Here is an 18,523-nt window from a genome sequence, read left to right as displayed (position 1 = left end):
GGCTGGTACCTGGCCATCACACATCCAAATTCTGCACAGCTTTTTTTTTTCATCCTTGCGACCCCAGTGGAGAAGTGTTTTAAAAAGAGAGAAATAAAGGCATTTAGGAGTCGTTATTTTAAAGGCTGGATGAATTATATATAGATATTAAAAAAAAGAAAAGGAAACCAAACAAGGAATCATAGGAAAATCTTACAAAAATGCAAGAGGCCCCTGAGTGTTTTGATCACTGAAGCTGTCCGGAGGTGTCACCAGACGTTTTTCTCATCATGCTGGAAAAACCCTGCCCTGGGATAGGTTTGTCCTGCTCTGCTCTGGGAGGGTTGGTTTGGCCTTGCTGAAGCTGAGGGTGGAGCTGGGAATGAAGCCTATTTCTTGGTTGAACCGTGGCTTTGATCTGAACTACGGAGAGACTATCACCTCTCACCATAATTTGGGATCTGCCACAAATATTTCAACTTTGGGTTTTTTCCCCCCCTTTCCTTTTCCGTGCTTTAGGTATTTTCCTTCTCTGCTTGGACTCTCATAATTTCAGGAGCTTGACCTCTGAGCAATGTTGGCTGCTGTGTATGCCAGTGTTGACATCCCAACCATGTACAGCTACGTACAGCTGTACAGCCCACAAACCTCTGCAGTCAGAAGGTCAAACCACCCCAGGAAAAATAAAAGAACTTTTAATTTGTCCACTCCCGACACCTTTCATTTTAAAACCTTAATGCTTTTAAGAACACGACTGACTCGTTTCTAAGGGCGGCTCAGCCTTTTGCCAGACCTGACACTGTTGCCTCTCATCCCCAGCAGTCAGGTCAGCGGGGACAAAGTCTTGGCTCAAGACACCAGGACTGATCAGCTTCATGAGATGCATCAAGGCTGGGGAGTTGGCTCTGGATAATTCTTCTTTGGGCCAGGAACTGCATGAAACCAGCAGTCTGAACCTAATTCTTGCCCTGTCCTGGATTCTACACAGCTATGTGTACTTGGTGAAGGGTCAACCTGGCCCCGGACAGCCTCAGAGGTAAAGTATGCTCTTGCTATTGAATTACTGAAACACCAAGCCCTTGAGGACAGCAAATGCAATATACAGAACCTATGCCACATAAGATTAAAAACAGGGAAGAACTGTTTCAATTTAGACTTGTAAATTAATGTATTGTCCTTAGCTACATAATTAAGGGATTTTTCAGGACAGACCAATGTTTATTAAAACATAAGCATCACTCATGCAGTGCTTCCATTAGTTTAAAGCTATTCTGCCCAGAACAGGGGGCTACAGGACATATGATGATATTACAGTTTTTATTACATCCCTCTTACAGCAGCACATTTCAATACATATTTCTCTCCTCCACTGCTGGTTTTCAAACCCAGGTCTCCCCGAGAGACTTATGCAATGCTTCCTGTGTATTCTCTTGCAGACTCAATGCACTGTAAGGATAAGAGGCTGGCACAGTTTAAACCATGGGAGTTAAGGCACTTGACACGACTTGCATACACAATGATGGACAGATGGACAAAGCTGGGATCTCTGATACTGCTGTGAGTTGACGTTCTCTGAACTTTATATTGGTGGGAACCAAGTAGCTCTGAATGTTTTGTGAACTGACCCTCTGGTTCAGAAAAGCCAAAGGCAAATTTAATGTAAGGTTAAGCAGAGAGGTCAAAATGATCTGGCTGAGAATGATGAGATGTATGAGGTTGGCTTGCTTCAGATCCCAGCTATATGGATCCACGCCAAGGAAGGCTCTTCATGTTTAGGTCAGTATAAACAAGAGCAGCATCTGACCAAGGACAAGAGGCTCGTCCACACGAGGTCTTTAACAATATCAGGCAGAACCCTTATCACTTTTCATTAACATGCAAAATGAAGCCAAAAAGGCAGAGCACAGTTTGTTCCATTTCTACTCTAATGAGATGGGTTTCATTATTTTCCAGATCATTCACCCTTGGTTCAATTTAAGTTTATTTTAAGACAGGATAATCAGCCTTTTAACTAGAGAATCCCTGGTCTCCCACTGCTCACTTGCAGTTGTGCCTAATCAGGTAGAAGGAGCATTTCTGCTCTGTGTAAAGGCAGAACTGATGCTGACTTTAAGAAAACCAGAGCTGGCTGCCACGGTGTGTTCAGGGACATAGCACAGGTGCATCGTGCCATAATAAATACTACGCTGTGTGTCCAAGGAAGAGGCAAAGAACCCATGAGTATGTAAATATGAAAGTGAAGAATGAACTCGATCCACGTCCTCATTACATTTCCTACATTTAATTCTTTTCAAATAAGGAGCTGCAGCGGTACCAGAAGAACAAGGAACTGCCTCCAACAATTCCTGCATCAGGGTTTCAGCACCTGCTATCACCACCACCCTGTTTTCTTCACTTGTGTACCAGTAAAGCACTCAACCCTGATCCAGAAAGGAGTATCAAATGGGACATGAATGCTGAAATTAGTAATTTGTCCAAGAGTGAAACACAGAAGAAACGTCTCTTAAGGAATCACCTTAAAGATGGGTAGATAATAGACTCTATTTCACTGTACTTTACCAGAGAACATTTTGCACCACAAACACAGGAGCTCTCCAGGTAGCTGAGGAAGCCTTTGATTTTGATCTTTGTTTCCCAGTCCTTATGAAGTGGTGATAGAAGTAGAGATGAGACGCAGATGATAGTTGTTGGCATTCTGCACTGGCGCCCGAGAAGGGGAAAAAGCAAATTTTTTGCATGTTTAACTCTGCTCACTTCACTTGGGATGCTGCTGGCCTCGTAAGGCTATTGTCTTGGTACAATATGTTTTTGTACTTTTATGAATGGGCTATTTATGTAGATTCTATGGAAGATCTTCAATCTGCTGAGAAACAATGGAGAGAGACGAGGATCTCTTCCACAGGGTTACAGATGTGAAACTGGAGGATCCCATGAGTATTTCAGAGATAAAGTCCATTGTCTTTAGATTCAAATAGAAGGAATGTTCAAGTTTTAAACAACAACAAAACAGCGTCCGACTGTTTGTTGTCTTGAATAAACTTATGTGTTGCATTTTCTTTCTGTAGGTGAGAAAACAGCTTCAGTTTCTTTCTTCCTGAGATCTAATCAAATAACTAAATCCTTCTGGACTCTTCTTGCAAAGTCAGGCATGAGGTTGGGTCGCACTGATCCCAATGGGACTGTAGCTTTCCTGCAGGAGGACCTTGGTTCTTGCCATCATAAGGAATGAGACTCTATTTCTATCTATCTGTATAATGAAAGGTTACCATGGCTTCTGAGCGGGTACGTTAACAGCATGAATGTGTTTGAACGCTCACCAGGAGATCTGTCATGAATTAAAGTATGGCTGGTATTCTTCATTACTCTCATGTAAATTTCACATTTGTAAAGCAGTTGTTTTTCCTTCCACTATTTCCCTTTTCATTGTGTGTCATTCTTATTTATTTATTTTTACCATATTTGTGCCTTCTTGGGTGGTAAGTAATGGTTGAATTTGTGACATAGGCCTTGGTCAGGTTCCTAGAAGTCAATTACAAACACCTTCTTTGATCTGCTGCACAGCACAGTCTAAAGAAACCAAGTCATTATTTCTGTCTTCAGCTCATAAAACGCACTTGAAGTATAGACTATCTCTCAGGGAGTTATTGTCTTGGTGCATTGAAATGAAGACCTCAAAAATTGACACTCCCACACATTTTTCCTTTCTCATAGACTTCAAACAATAAAACTGTTGAGCCATCGTCCCCTATGTTCAGTTCGCTCCACTTAAAGCATGGGTATTGGCCCAGGCATCAAATAGCATCAGTGTTGATGTTACCATACAAAGAAGGGTTGCATTCAAGATTAAAATACTGCTGTCTTATGTAGCTTGATAAACAGACCCTTTTACAGCTACCTAGCCTCTCTGCCTGAAACCCAGCTGTTAAGAGAGTGTCCTTGTGCCACCTTTTTGCCTCAATGACATTTCTGGATTCAATTGGGCTTGACTGAAAGACCTCACAGTAGGAGAAAATCTGGCAGACTTATGCCATCGTCTGTGGTAAGAATATGTGCCAAAACAACTTTGCATCACTTTCTGCAGTGGGGTGTGGGATAACGAGGAGAACAGAAATAAAAGGATTAAGGATTGTGGGAAGACATGATTTTCCATCATTGGGAAGTGCCATTTGTAACCAGCTTCCCCACCTAGCTATAGGCTTTTGGCTCAGGGCAGGAGGGCTGAGCACTCTCCTTGCCCTGGAGGATGAAGCAGCAAGGCCTGTCCCCTATCTTTCTTCCCCTCAAAAGAGGTTTTTAGATGTTTTTAATCTGCATTACAATTACTAAGGCTGAACAAAATACACTGTGGATATTGCTCTTCTCCAGCCATATGTGGGCCTCCATCTACCTCACGCATGCTCCCAGTGCTATGGGCTCCAATCATGTTGCCATCTCCTTGTGTTGATCCCACATCATTCTGCTGCCCATAAACAGGAAACTGTGTTTTCCCCAATTTTTTGGTCTTACAGACCAAGCAAGCACTTGACCCTTCATCCAGCTGGCAAGGACCAAGGCAGAAGCACTGAGTTGGTCAAAGCTTGGAACTCCTGTTCCCATGCTTGGTTCCTTCTTATTGTGATGTCTGCATATCCTACCCAGCAATGTGCTAATAAAAGCATAAATTCTCTCTAAGATTATTATTCATGAACACCGAGGGCAAAACCAGGCCAAACAGTGCAATTCCTGGGCTGTGTGCTACCACCACATCTCCATGAGATGCTGCAAGAACAATGTTACTTGTAATAGATAAATTTATCTTCTATCTGCTATGAGTGTGGCATTGTTTCTGAATTCCTTTTCGTAACTATAGATGTTTAGCTGCCTGTTAGAATTCATGGGAACAGTTATTCTGGTGGATCTGGGAGAATTGCTTTAGCACCATTTTTTTTTCTCTCCGGGGACACTGTTCTGGTGGCTGAGACTGGAAGACATCTTTAACAACAACAAAAAAAGAGGAGCTAATGAGTCATCCCCAACTATGAAAAGGATTAAAATATTTTTAAACAGAAAAGTAGTTATTAATAAAGCGCAGGAAATGATAGGGAGTTATTGCACTTTGAGCAAATAGACCAACACGACTTCCTCCCACATAGTACTTACTTTGATGATACTCTCCCTCCCTCTTAAATCTTATTTTTATTCCCTCCCAGTTTTCCTTCAAAACCTGTTTCCAAAGTGTTTCAGCATAAAGCTCTGGCTAACTGGGCACCCGCCTCAGAGCTGAAAGTGCCAGCATCTCCATCCTTCCATGCTCATAGCCAAAGGTTGTCTGCCCCAAGAAGCTCCCTTTGAATAAATAATGGCGTCACTGACTCTTTCCACCATTAAATCATTTTGGGAGGCATTTTACACACAACTGACTTATTTTTTTTTCCTAGCGAATACCATGACGCGCTGTATTTTCCTCCCGATAAGTTATGAACGCACTTTAACTACTTGAAGTATTTTGGTTGCTTTCCAAAGAAATTCAAAGCAATCCATCAGAGTTAAGTCAGGTCGTGCTGAATCGCACACTCCAAACAGCTCAAGTGCTTTCTGACAGAAAAGCATTTTTACTGAAACTTTGCCACAGCGCTCCAAATCAAAACGTTAAACCTGTCCCCACCTAATCTATAAGATTTCGCATAGCCTTGGCTCTCTAGCTGTTTGGATCACATTTTTTTCTGGTGTACTCTGCTTCCTTCTTTTCATTGCCAGTAATCGGATCCTGCCACTGGAAACGAGCCTAAACCTCAGGTTTAATTTTAGTTCGTGATGTTCTGCTGTTGTGATGGTCACTTTGCAAATTAGAATTCCCCTCAGCTACCAGTTCGTAGTTATTGTTATAAATCCTATGAAGAGCAAGAATGCAAGGGAAAAACATCCTTCTTAATCTTGAAAACATAACGCTGAATAGCTGGAATGCAACTAAATGGAAAAAAACCCCAACATTTTAGGATGCATTTAATCTGTATGCGGTGCTGTACAGGGAAGATGAGATCCAGAAAGTTAGGAGTCACAAAATGGAGGTTTCAGAGGAAATCAAGTTCTTATTTTTTTCGGCCTTTAAATGGATGCTTGCATTATCAGAAGACCTCAAGACCTTCATAAAAAACCCACAATATCTATTTCCACAGCATTGCTTTATTTCTGATTTTAATTATAAGGATTTGGAGGCATTATGTTTACTATCCCTATTTAATATCCCTTAAGTCTATCCCTGCTTTTCTATTCCAACATTTGCAACCCAAGCTCGTATTTCCTCCTTGGACTTCCTATGAAAAGTAAGATGGATCTTTGTTTGATTTTGGCTTTTTCCTCACTGCTGAGATTGTTTTATTTCTTAATCAGCTGTTACAGCAATGGTCTTCTGCATATTTCTTTCTCCTATTGGAAACTGTACATCTGCTCTTGGCATCTGTTCCATATCCTTTGCGAACACTGAAGCAGGGAATGCATATATTTTTTTCTTGCAGTGGCTAAATCTATTGTCTTTAAATTACTGTATTTGCTTTAGAAAGCCCACAGTCTCCTTCCCTGCCTTCTTACACTTTGCATATTGGAAATGTTTTCTATTGGCCATCATCTGGTGAAATCATATTTTATTCTGTATCATTACTTCCCTTGTAATTTCTTTGGAATCATTAATTGCATTCACAAACCATTCAATCTCTTCTCTGCTATCTACCTCTTATTACCCCTTGTTACTTTCTGTACCTCACCCATATACATATATATGTTTCATTTTAATGCTATTATTGAATGTTTAATAACATCCACAATCTTTGGGCCTGCTATAATTTGGCTCTGAAGACACGACTTTTCCACACATTGTTATTTCCCTTTTTCTTCAACAGAATCTCACCACCTTGTCTTTACATCAATGCAAACACCTTACTTTTGTTGCTTACAATTTCCAACCAGTACGGAGCAAAACACCGCAGCTGAACATGACCATACAAAGCTCAGGGAAGGGCAGGAGCTCCCAGTGACGGATGTGCAATGCAATGAGCTATTCTACCCTGAGCACAACACCAGCCACATGGAGACTCAGACGTCAGGAAGAGCACCAGCATATCCTGTGCCTCCTGCAAAGCCTCTGTCCTCAGAGTTCCACCACCCTCTCAAAATAAGTGGGAGTAAAGTTTATTCTGCTTCCCACGAGTAACCCAGATGAGCCCTGAAGCAGGAGATAAGTATGAGACATGCTTTAGCAACAAGCAAATGAGGCATTTATTAACAATTCTGACACACATGGACTTTTCACGGGAAGAAGCATTTAACTCCAAGGTTACTCCTCCCCTATCACTTCTTTTGTCTATATGCTAACTCTAAACACTTCAGTCTCAATACATCTGAGTGACTGCCCCACTGTTTTACTCTTGGAAAGAGTAAAATCTCTCGTAGAGATCCCAGACTGGAAGTAATGTTTGACTTGCACAGAAAAGACACCCAATAGTAAAAATAAATAGTAATCAGGAAAAAAAGCCAAATCCAGCATGGACCTTATGAGCTTTATGTGCTAAATGAAAGCAGAACTTGGTTCTCCTTGTTAAAAATTTTACTCAAAGAATTCTATGGCCATCAAGAAATGCTTTTTCCTTATCTTGCCTTGAAACTCAAGAACTCAGCACACTTTACAAGTTCACTCTTCAGGCTATTGTGTGAGAGCAAAATCAGAAGGATGCAGCCATACGCAAATGCCTGTAGAGCTGTATGGACCTGAGTTTTTCCTACTTGTACCAAAAGTGATTCACTTATTGCTTATTTCTGGTCGATCATAATCCCTATCCACCCATTTGGGATATACTGAAAAACTGAAATGGCTCCAGAGAACTCAGGTTACAGAGAAAACTTTGCAAAATTGCCTACCAACGTTTGGTCCCCTGAATTTCACATTCCCTGTTGGGATAATGGAACAGATCCAGCTGAACTATCACACTGACACTAAAACAGTTCGTTGTAATGTATGGAAAGAGTTGGAACTCCTTGTCCTACTGGCGTTTATGTCTGTTGCTGAAAAAGAAATACCTCCTATGGGGGAAAGGCAAGAAGAGGATTGTGCACGCCAGAAGGCTTATGTTGGGAATTCAGCCATATGCTGGGAAATCATATACGCAAAAGGGTTTCCACTGATATTTTAAATGCAAAAATTGTGAGAATCACATTTAAACATTCATTCGGATAGCACAAATAATCAAAGAAAATCAAAGCAAAGACAGTTTGTTGGCAGATGGAAGAAGACTGGAAAGCTGACACATTTGTAATGGCTGTCCTATGCAGCAGTACAACACATCTGGTCAGATCCCTGCATAAAGTGAACAATGTAATGCTTGTGAACTGAGCTGGCTCTAGATTCTGTTCCTGAAACGTCTTCAAATAAGAGCTATCCTCTAGATGAGATTAATCCATTTGATTTCATAGGGGTAATGAAATCCACATCACAGGCCTGAAATATCAAATTCTATTTTATAAGCCACAGCAGAAAATTGATTTATAATCTCCAGAAATCAGTAGAAAAAGTGTTTTCTGTTGCATAAAAGGCCATTCAAAGGCCACAACTCGGACCATATACCCCACTGATTTGCTCACTATTCTTCACCACTGCATTTTTTCTGCCTTTTACTTTGTGCAAATATAAATATTTCACTCATTTACCATTTTAGACTTGCATGCTAGAATGAAGCTTTATATCCTCACAAATAAGTTTGGGATATATTTCCTCTACTGACAAAATGCAGCAGAATTTGATCAAATATTCTGGTTGAAAATTGGTATTCAGAGTCTGGCTACCGAAGAGAAAGTTGCTGTTTACAATATTCATGATGTTGTTAACTTGTTGAGACAGCTCCTAGTGAAAATTAATGATTAACTTCAGGACACGATAAAGAAAGCAAGAAGAAATTGCGTGCGTAGAGAGATTATTGCTACTGCTTATGGAGGCCGTGTATTACCCATCCTAATTAACACACTGTGACATGAGAGAGAAAAAGTCTCATGACCACACAGAGGTTGGAGAAGCAGCCAAACAGTGCTGTTAGAACAGCAGAGGTTTCCAAGGGCTGACTTTTCACTGCATCACCCATAGGAGCATGAGGGGTGGGCCAGCTGCCCCATTAGCAACTGGCACCTGCAGGCTGCAAAAGCCACCTGTGATATGGAGAGATTTGATGCTCTCTTGACATCCACACAGTGTAAAGGCCTTGGTTAAAAGAACTTCATAAGCATTCTACATTCATTGAAGCAAGATGTTATCAAAGCTATGCTATGTTGCTACTGAGCGTACAGTTGATCCGATGCAAACACAACCACCAGAAAAAGGAATGTTAAATACACCTCTTTCCAGCTGCCCTCTTTCAGCTCTGCTCTTAAATTTTTCATTAGCACAAAAATTCTCTTGGAGGAGCAACATCGTGCAGCAGAGAACAAGATCTTATGAAAGCAACAGATGTTACATATAGGTATACAGGCATTTCAAAAGCAAAATGTTTCACAGATGCCTCCAGAGCAGCAACGTGATGAAAAGGGGGGAATGAATCACTCCTGATATTCTGACCATGTCTGCACTGAAGCTAAGGGTATAGGTGTGAGCAGCAGTGAAAGACTGCCTTTATTTACATTGTGCTACCCTACTGAGTTCCTTTTGACATCAGCATGATGAAGATAGCTCTGTTGATATTTAATGTTATTACTTGGTAACGTTAATTAGGATCAGTAAGCACTTTGTTTGCAGAGAGTGAGAAAACATGGTAAAAACAAAGACAAGGAGTTAGTAAAATAAATACTCCATGACAGTCCTAGGGGCAGAGCCGTGTGTGCTTGAGGAAAGATGCTGAGAGTATTCATTGCCTTTGAGGGGGCATTTTTGGAGCAGGCATTTTTCCAGGATGCTGATCTCTTCTTCTTCTAAGCACTGTCTGTGTTTCACGCTGTAGTGGAAATGCTAAGTCACAGCCTGAAGCAGTGATGGAGCACCTGGTGGGAAGGCAGGGCCAACCCAGGGGAGCTCAGGTGTATTACATGCAGCTGTGCGTGGAGCCAGGATCCATCCCTTCCCAGCCCTCATTTAAGAGCTGGCAGTGGAGGTGAGGGGTGTTTTGCTGGAGATACCTGTAGATTTGATGCCTTCAAAAGGTAAGCAGATTTATTTCTTTGTTTCTGTGCCTATGGTTGTTGCATTTGAGCATTTCCTCTCTTGTTGCAGCCTAGGATTTTGCTTCTCCACAGTTGTTGCTGTGTTTTCCATTGTGTTACAGTATTACACATGTATGAGCTTGGTTTTGATGTTCTGTATTAAACCCTGAATATTCTTAGCATTGAAATGATCAGCCAATCTCTATTTATGGGTGGTCAAGAAGGGTAGAGTGACCTGCAGACTGAGTCCCAGTCAGCCATAATTTAACATTCTGATGCACTCAGGGCACTCACAGGGTCATGAAAATTACACAGCATTGACTGTGCAATATTATATCTCTGGGGCTTTTTATGTTCTAATTGGGAGTGAAACTAGATGCCCTAGTCAGTGCTAGCAGAAACAGACCAGAGCTAGGCTGAGCGGTGAGACTTCCCAAGGTGAGGCCCTACATTAGAGAAACATTTTATTTAAGAAAACAAAGCAGTCCAATTGTTCAAGAAGGAAAAAGCAATAAGTGGGAAGATCATCCTCTCAGCTTCTACCCTGCACATCTCTATGGTGAGGACCATACATGAACTAAAATCTCCTTGTAGAGTTTGTAAGGAAGTCTGGGGCAGCCCACCAGTTTTCATGAGCATGAAGTCTAATAACCTTTCTCATTCCACACCTATATCTCCTGGGCTGTGACAGCCCATTACTTTGCACCCTGTGCTTCCTCACTTTCACAGAAGCTTTTCATAAAGGAATGTGTCAATACACTTCAGAGGCCCCAGTAAGCACCACCTGATGCTATTTCACAGGTGCACAGCTGATACTAAAGGAACAGAAGCAAGCGGGCACAAACCTTAATTAGCTGAAGCAAAAAATCCAGATACTGAAGAGTAATCCAGGAGCTTTGTATAAGAACTCTCAATAAGGCCCTTCCTTAAGACAAAAATTACAATGTAGGAAATCATGGCAGGTGACAGGATGAGAGGAAATGGCCTCAAGCTGCTCCAGGGGAGGTTTAGGTTGGATATCAGTAAAAACTTCATTACAGAAAGAGCTTTTAAGCACTGGAATAGGCTCCCCAAGGAGGTGGTTGAGTCACCATCCTTGGATGTGTTTAAAAACCATTTGAATGTGGTGCTCAGGGGCATGATTTAGAGGAGGGCTGTTAAAGGTAGGGTAGGATGGTCAGGTTGTGGTTGGACTCGATGATCTTTAAGGTCTTTTCCAACCTGAGTGATTCTATGACCATGTCTCAGAATTGCATGTATGCATATATAGATGTACTTTCCTGCTCTGGGCTGGATCAATACTAGAACTAAACAAGGCAGAAAAAGCCTACTGCAGCCATTTCATTCTTTGATAAAGAGGGGAAAAAAAAGGAAAAGAAATGTATATTCTAATAAATAAAAAGAAAAGCAGCTACTAATTTTCATGAACAGTTTTTTCCTTGGCATGATGACAATCAAAATAAAGAATGAGAGAGCAACTAATACTACTGTAGTTACTTATATCCTCGTGTAAGCTGCTATTTCTCTTCCCCTGCTCATCCTTTTCTAAGAAATATAGGAAAAATAGCTGGCAGGGAAGCCCATACAGCATCTAGCCCTAGCACAACCTATGTAGCTCTATCACTTACATACATACATGCACAGCTGTATATGATGAGTTTGAATAATGTTCCGTATTATTCAGTAATGTTATTTGAGTAAGGAGCAGCCTTTCTTTCAGTATTGCATCTGATTAAAGGAATTCTTATGAAAACAGCAGAAATACTCTACGTGCAATTAAAACTTTCCTGTTTACATGGAAAATTGCTATGAGGCCAATGCTGAAAGAGGATGAAGACCTTAAAGGGTAGAACCTTGACTTTCATGTTCTGTTAAGGAATGTGAGTCATCTCTGGGAATGGGATTAAAGTAAATGTCTGCTCCTGCAGTAGGCTTAACAGTGGTGCTCCCTCTTTCTGTTCTCTGGCTGCCGGATGTCAGTGCTCATAGCTGAGCTAAGAAGGGGGATAAGCTGCTACCACCAGGGCATTGCTGCAGTATTTTTTTGTAGTTAAAGATGTGAGGCCTCCATTGTAAAGCAGCCCTGTTAGAAAATTAGTTCTCTTGAACAACACAGTCCTGACTTGAGCAAGTGCTGCCAAGCTCTCTGTTCTGAGCAGACATCAATGAGAGCTGAGCTTAAAGTCAACTAGCTGTGATCCCCAAACGAGTCGTCTTTTGAGACTGTATGTTCTTGTTCCAGCTTGTTGGGCTGGGGATGGAAGAGCCATTTCATGGGAACTCTTGTCAGTGGGAACAAACTATTCAATGTTTTGTGGTGATCTAATGAAAGTTTTTCTTGTACTGCATTTCAATTAGCAGTTGTTTTGCTTATGGTACTTGAGCTAGTTATTTTTCTATAATCTCTAGGCAATACGATATTTGGTATGAGCAGCTCACTACCCAGGCTAAGATACCCTCAATGACAAAGTTGCAATAAAAAGGAAATCTGAGGCATTTTATTGATCCCTTAGCAAAGTCAAACTGAAAAGAAGAAAAAGAACCTCTATAGTATATGTAGCAATAGAACAGGGACCCTAACATGCATCTGCAGATGAGCTTCTACAAGTCACACCTCATTTAATGCTTTAAAAACAACAGCTGACTCTCTAGCCTTTTAAAACAGGCTGACCTTTCCAGGCAGTATATATAGAGTTTCCATCATAACTGAAGGTGGAGGAGAAAACTCACTCCACCAGTAGGGATTTGTTGGTACTCTCCTCTCTTGCCTTGATAAAGTCAAAGAAAGACATCTGAGGGCAAACTCAGGATTCAAAGTGTGACTGTACTTTGGAAGTGCTTGTGCTGAAGTCAGAAAGACCTGACCTGTGAAAAAGCAGGGGAAAATTCCAAGGTAAAGCTGTTCCAGAACCCCTTGGAAAGGGGAGAGGAGTGAACAGGGATGGGAAATAGATGGTTATTTCTTAAAGGTCTGAGCTTTTGGGGTCTGTATTATTTCACTGCTGTTAAGTGGAAATTCAGAGCCAGACTCCTTTGTTGCTTGATCAAGACTGTTAGAGGAGTGAAAGTTGTAGAGCCGTTCTAAGAAGTTACTAGAGAAGTTTCTGCTTCTATTTGTAGTGATTTCTATCTCTCTGAAAGTAGCTCTGTCACCATGAATCAAACTGCTAATTCAATGTACTGAAACATTCTGTAGATAGCAGAACCAATTCCTGCACTAAGTCTGTTTTGCCATTTGTGTGAAATCCCAGGTTACTATTCCATCAGGGCACACTGGTGTTATGGGATTTGTGGGGATCTGGAAGAAATAAAGAAGGTAAGAACAGGAAGGCAGTTCTATGTATTATGTCCGTGCTTTATGACCTTTCAGAGAATACAGTGAATGAAATTAACCCAGTGTTCAATTGTTCTGATGATCCCCACTTTCAGAATGTTAAATATTAATAGCAGGGAGTTCTTAAAGTGTGAATAAGTGGAAAATAGGGATATATAGTGGAGAAATTCAAGCATTTGGCTGAGAATACCTTCCAGCAGTATTCACCCTGGGTGATACTACTTGGATTTTGAGATGGTCTTACAGAAGGTGTATTGTGTTTAAAGAAGCTGAAGTCTGATCTCACTTCATTGCTTGAAATGAGGAGAGTACTGAGAGACAGCAAACCCTACTTGAGGAATCATTCAATTTCTTCTGCCGAGTTGTCTTTTTTACTGGTAGTTATGGAACTCATTCTGGTAGACTGAATTAATTTCTGCTTCAGGTTGAGAACAGTAATGTTTTTTGAAGCCAGTTTAAGTTTAAAATGAGTTATCTGAAAGCATCGAAAGACTTTGCCATCCTTTCAGAGACCTGTAGCAGATGATCTTTATTTTGGAGCATATAAAGCTGTTCTTTTTAAACAAGGCCACATTTTTCATCCAAGTGCCAACTATGTGTACAGACTTACTGATGCTGAAGTTTATATAAACTTTGAAGTCAGCAGGACTCCTGGTAACACGGGAAGGCCTGGGATGTCTGTGGTGTCCTGCCTGATGGAGGTCTCAGATTCTGTGGCCAACTCTACCAGCTGTGTTGGGGTGAGGGTCTGGTTAGTTTGTTTGTAATTCCTGGTGAAAGCAAAACCAAACTTACAGTGAGAGAGGAAGGCAAGGAGTTAGTGAAGTTGTGTTGCTGGAGTAAGATTTGGAGGAAGCTCCATTGCTGGAAGTGAGCAAAAAACAAGTAGGGTTGTGGTGTCGATCATGAAAAAGATGTCACCATTTTCTTAGAGGCTCATCACTACATGTAGGGATGCTTGGTTTGTTATTCAGAGACAAATGCCAACTAGAGATGAATTATGTCTTACTCAGCTCTGAAGCTACTCTAGAATGAATCAATTCTGAACTACAAAGTGAAAGAAAGGCATATAATATTTATACAGTGTCAAGCTGATGCCCTTGAAAAGTGCAGATCCCAGCACAGTGAATTTGTGGGCTTCCCCCAGCCTTCAGTGAAGATGTATTGATGTGGTCTTAAGGAGGGTAGGCAGCTTCATTGGTTACCAGGGAAAATTCTTGTTCTGCTGATGAAGTAAGTGCTATTTGTCATTCTCAGGCTACGATCAAGAATAAAAGCAACTGTCAAGGGGAAATAGGTGGGCTTCATTTTTATTCCAGGAGTGGCAGCCTATCTTAGATCTTGCTAATAAAATGGTTTATGTACAGTCTGGTGTGAGCATTAGATAAGGTGTTTATTTTTCTGTGAAATGGCTTAATACTTTTTCATGAGGCTGAATTACACATGGGTGCTATAAGGGTGTTCCTCTTTCCAGTGCGTATGACCACCAGTTTGACTGTATGTGACAAGTATCTCCATTTTGAGTTTTCTGCTCACTTCCCCTTATAGCATTGACAGTATTTGCACACTATAGTGGATTTATTGGATTAAGACGTCCCATTGCTTCCAAAAGTTGGGTAATCTGTGGCTGGATCTCAATTGAAATAAATAAAAATACCTCTGATAATGAATTGCAATACATATGCAAGTCTGCATGACTGGGATTCTTATTTTTAAGGTTTATCTGACAGTTGCCTACAAAGATATAGCAGTAAGACCTGCCAGCTTTAATTCCTGCCAACCTGACTTGTGGGTGCAGTCATTTCTATGGTTAAGCTCTACTTTGCACCAAAGTTCCTATAGGTCTGCTGAACAGGCAGGTGGCTGGGTGAAATTCTGATGGATTTTAGGGCTGAGGTGTTACTACTTGTTTCAACTTGAGAGCTCATCTGGGAAGATGGGCTTAAAGAATCCTCTTGGCTTAGTGATTTTGGGATCTTTTGGAGAGGTGGGTAATGAAAGCTTTATGCCCTGACCCAAGTAGAAGGGGATATAAAATGTGGATCATTCATGTGCCAGTTAACAGATCCAGAAGACTAATCCACTGCCTCCTTTTCCAGAGGCCCCACTTTGCTTGGGTTCACAGCTGTAGATGGTGGGGCAGGAATCTCAGCTGCTTGAAGGGTGTTTAATCCATGTTCCTTGGCATGCTGTTAAGGCAGCAAAGTGGAATCCGTGTCAGCACTCCAGTTTGAGCTGCGTTTTTAGGCAATTAATTATTCCCATCTATTCTAGGAGACATCAGTGCACTCTTGCATGTCTAGCCCCTGAAGCCTATGCGTAACTACCTCTTTGGTAAATTTAAAAAGATGCATTATCTGATGAAGTGCTTTTTGTGATTTAGAAGCAGCTGCGGGACTAAATGCAGAGATCAATCAATATCGATTATCACTGGTTTTTCCTGGCCTTAAGAAGTGCTCTGTGATGAGGGACTGCAGGGCTTCGCTGGTTCTGAAACATTCCCTGTGAGATATCAAAGTGAAGGTAATTAATGCTGTGGGCACGGGCATTAATTCTGGACCAGTGATGACATGGGCAATGAAAGGTGAATGTAGCCTTTCCCATAATGTACTGCTGTTAGAGTGTATGTATTTTTGGCTGTTAGTTGAGTTTGAATTATCTGCCTGTCTCCTGCTGCTGCTATTTTTCTGAAGCTCCTGAAATACGAGGCAGTGGCAAACATACTGGCATGGTGTGCAGGGTTCTGACTGCTTTCAGGCCTTTCACAACGTGTATTTGTGCCCCAGTTTCTCCAGCTGTGCAATAGGAGCAACGGAGGCTCCAAAGTACTGCGGACAATAAAGAGCTGCATTAAAAAGGAAGGAAATACTGATGCCTCAGTCTTCCAGGGAAAACAGCACTTGCTGATTCCTGCAGTGCTAGGAGGGGTGAGTTAGAGAATATCTGTGTGTGTCTGTGCTGTGCTTCTGCTTGAAGCTGGTAACAGCTCAGCCTGTCAGTGCAGTGAGCTGGGTGAATAGTTGTTCCTTTTGTCCCTGCTGGCCTGGGATGAACTCAGCCTTTCTGCTCTGCTTTGGGCAGGGGTTGGCTGCAGAGGCAGGTACAGATTTAACACTGATTATCCTCCGAGCTCTGGCGCTTTCTATATAAGAAAGCTAAGAGCAGAGTGACTTGTCACACTGGTGACAGCCTCCCTGTTCTGAAACTATAACAATTCATTTGTGTCTTTTAAAAGCCACTCCATATATTGCAGCCTCATCTGCATGGCAGCTTGTGTGGCTGCAGTAGTCCAAACACTTCTTTTATATCAGAAACTTATCTAAAACTCCTGATTTGTTGTGGAAGGAAAGCCCTCTTGGGGCTGGATGTAAGGAACCACCATTGCCCTTCTAAACCACGAGGCTTTGTAAATGTCTTCAAGAGAAACTGAAGCAGTTTCCCCTTCTTTCTCACAGCACTGTATGCATGGATCAGTGGTAACATTTATTTTAATATAATACCTCATGGGGTTTTTTGGTATCTTGATCATCCAAGCTTGACTTTCTGCCGGTCCCTTCCAAAAGGCTAATAGCTTAAAAAAAGCCAAATAGTGCATCTAGAGCACTTCAAAAGCTTGCTTTAAATTTCCACTTTTTAGAATGAAAATGATGGAGGTGAGTGCTTTCCAACCCCAAATCTTAATATCTCTGCAACTGCAACACTTGTTGCTGATAGGACAAATGATCTCATTAGCTCCACCTGCTCCCATGCTTTCCTTCTGAAAGGCTTCAGGAGACAAAATACTGGAATAGAGTTGCTGGGCCTTTCTGATTTGTTTGAAATAAATCCTGACTTAAAGGCCTTGAAAGTGTTTTTTTAATGCTCCTCTAGCAAAATGCTTGTCTCAAGCTACCTCGAGGCTGCTTGGCTTGTATTTGAAGGCTCTTGCTAGCTTGATGTTATCAAATTTACTTAATGATTCTTTCTTTGCATATCAAAGACAAACACTTCATTGCATGCTTGCAAAGCCGTATCTAATCTTGAATCTTGTGTTAATTCTTTGATCTTGGTGCTTCCAGCAGTGTAAAACAACAAACCGCGGCATTTTCATTATGATAAGTAAGTGATACAATTTCCTGAGAAAACAGAATCTTATTTCTAGACCTTCTGAAGAGGTTAGTGAGTGTGAGATCTATTAGTGTAGTACATAAAAGGGTCAGCGACTCTACAGGGCTGTTGAAGAAGGAACACATTCACCACTTGAGAAAACAAACAGAGAAGCTCATCTACCTCTTTGCAGTGTGAGCATTTGGTCCCATGAAGGAGATGAGTGTGAAATGGGGCCGTGGCCACCCACAGCAGCACCTTGCTGGGTACAAGGGATAAAAGAAGGGAGCATGAGTCAGGGTCTTAGCTGCTGAGCACCCACCCAGGGTGTCCACCTCCTTGGCACAGGTATGTATTTCTCCATGGGACCTTATAGAGGAAGCTCTTCTGGTTAGCACTATTTGGTTGTGAAATAATGACAGCTGAGAGCATAACTAGGAAAGCAGTGAACAAATGTTTCTTATCCCATAGGCCATAAATACAAATGGTTGAACACGAAGAGCCTCCAATTTGATTCACTGCAGTACAATGTTTCTTAAGCGTTAGGGTATAAATAAATAATCTTGTTTTGATCTTCCTGATGAGAAAAATATACACAGAGGGAAAGGAGAGGGTACAAACAGTACGTGTGGAATTTTATCTCACGGCATAAAGCTTGTAAATGAGACCTTGTTTTCCCCATCCTTAACTCAGGACGTTAGTGGGTCCTTTTTCAACCTAACTGTGCACTGTCATCTGTGACATAGTTTTGAGGGAAGAAGTCTATAAAGGCTCTCAAAGTCTAGGGGAAAAAAGCCTGCGATTATCCTGGAGGTGCCTTTATTCCCTTTGCAGTGTTTGCAACTCTGAGCTACAAATCTCTGATCCATCTAGCTGTGCTAGTCCAGTGCCTCATAGCACCTATCCTGGTGATTAATGGAGCCCTAGCGATGGGCAATAGACTACAAAGGAAGCAAGGCTTCAATTGCTGTT

At 41.5% G+C, this 18,523-nt stretch overlaps 1 long non-coding RNA gene across 1 annotated transcript in view; it reads left to right on the top strand.

The window, feature by feature from the left end:
- The window catches only part of LOC107316286 (uncharacterized), a 33,224-nt gene extending 29,834 nt beyond the window's left edge, over positions 1-3,390 (top strand). The window contains exons 3-5 of the long non-coding RNA XR_001556262.3: positions 802-1,015; positions 1,416-1,536; positions 2,279-3,390. This is a non-coding gene — a long non-coding RNA (uncharacterized LOC107316286). The remainder of the gene's footprint in view (positions 1-801; positions 1,016-1,415; positions 1,537-2,278) is intronic.
- Positions 3,391-18,523: the final 15,133 nt, after the last annotated feature.

This window comes from Coturnix japonica, chromosome 8 (assembly GCF_054131305.1).
Source record: "Coturnix japonica strain WE chromosome 8, WE-NBRP24, whole genome shotgun sequence".
In the NCBI taxonomy this organism is placed as follows: Eukaryota; Metazoa; Chordata; class Aves; order Galliformes; family Phasianidae; genus Coturnix; species Coturnix japonica.
Note: the sequence above shows the minus strand (reverse complement) of the source record. Positions and strands in the feature narration are given on the sequence as shown.